Raw genomic sequence first — 1,849 nt, forward strand, 5'->3', positions numbered from 1 at the left:
ACCTAACAACAACAACAATCAGAAGGCTGTCAGTTCACACCCACCAGCCACTCCTCCGAAGGAAGACTGGGCAATCTACCTCCATAGTGATACCACCTCGGAAACCCAAGGAAGGGTCGCTATGGGTCGGAATTGACTTGATGGCCATGAGTTTGGTTTTTTGGGTTTTTGGCATCTAGGAAGCAATGTGCTGGAAGACCTTGGGAGGATGTGAGAACATCCAGTTTCTCTCTACCTCTCAGCTGATGGCTTTAGCATCCACTGACGACTCTTGCCTGGGTTACAGGGTGGCGCAGTGCTCCACAGGGTTGTGAATGGGTGATCTTTTGGAAGTGGATTGCCAGGCCTTTCCTCCAAGGTGCTTCTGGCTAGACATGAAGCTCCAAACTTTCAGTCAGCTGCTGAGCGTGTTAGCTCTTTGCACACCCAGAGACTCTGGTTATTTTATTGTTGGTGCAGTTCTTGTTAGGTGCCTCTGGTGATTATGTTTGTGTGTCAACTTGGCTGGACCTGGTTGAGTGGCTGGGCAGCTGGTGGTAATTACTCCCCATGATGAGACTGTCAATCAACTCCATGGTGGGCTCTACCACAGGCAGCTGAGTAGCTGCCTTTGGGATGTGGTCTGCTTCCTGTATATAAGGGGAAGCCTTGGGAATGGTCTCTAGCCTATGGCACGCTTGTACCCTGCATGTAGCTATGTCATTGCTCAGCAGCCTGCTATGCTCTGTCACCCTTGTACAATGGACTTAAATTAATAGCCTGCCATGTGGATTGGTAACATCAGGACTGTGCCTTTTTACTTGTCAGCCTTGGGACTTCTCAGCCTCAGCAGCCAACAGCCGTCTGAGTGAAGAAATGCCTCTAGCTCCAGTGGGCTGGGAGCAGGAGGCAGAGCTGGACCCCAAGGTTGAGGGGCTTTCACCCAGCTCCTAGAGCCTAGTACCTTGAACTTGGACTTAAAGCCTCCAAAATGTAAGAATAAACTCCTGTTTGTTAAGGTCATCCCTTTTGTGGTATATTCTTGTCAGAGCAGCACCAGGGAACCAGAACAGTGCCATCAAGTCAGTTCTGACTTGAAGCAGCCCCTTGTATAACAGAATAAAATATCTCCGGGTTCCATGGCACCCTGCAATCATTGCTGTGGGTGAGCCCACTGTTGCAGCACGGTGTCAATTCATCCTGTTGAGGGTGTTCTTTTCCACTGATTCTCTACTTTCCCAAGCATGTTGTCCTTCTCCTGGAACTGGTCCCTTCTAATGACATGACTGAAGTAAGCAAGATGAAGTCTCACCATTGTTGCTTCTGAGAAGCATCCTGGCTACCCTCCATCCTTATTTCATTGTTGTTGTTAGGTGCCATTGAGTTGTTTCCAAATCATAGTGACCCTGTGTCAAACAGAGCAAAGCACTGCTGGACCCTCCACCGTCCTCACAATCCTGGCTCTGTTTGAGCCACGGTCGCAGCCTCGGTGCCCATCCGTCTCATTGAGGACCTTCCCCCTTTTGCTGACCATCTGTTTTCCCAAGCATGATGTCCTTCTCTAGAAACTGGTCCCTTCTAAAAACATGTCCAAAGGTGATGAGATGAAGCCTGACCATTCTCGTTTCTAAGGTGCATTCTGGATGTTCTTTCAAGACAGATTTGTTGGTCCTTGTATGGGCAAAATATTGAATGATGCTGGAAGTACTAAAAGAAGATGGAAAGATACAAAGAAAACTATAAAAAACTACTTCAAGAAACCATAAGAGATCTATATACATGGAAGAACATCCCATGCTCATGGATAGGAAGATTGAACATTGTGAAAATGTCAATTCTACCCAAAGCAATCTATACATTCAATGCAATC

The sequence above is a fragment of the Orycteropus afer genome, unplaced genomic scaffold (assembly GCF_000298275.1).
Source record: "Orycteropus afer afer isolate SDZICR_OR568_19922 unplaced genomic scaffold, OryAfe1.0 scaffold00461, whole genome shotgun sequence".
Lineage (NCBI taxonomy): Eukaryota > Metazoa > Chordata > Mammalia > Tubulidentata > Orycteropodidae > Orycteropus > Orycteropus afer.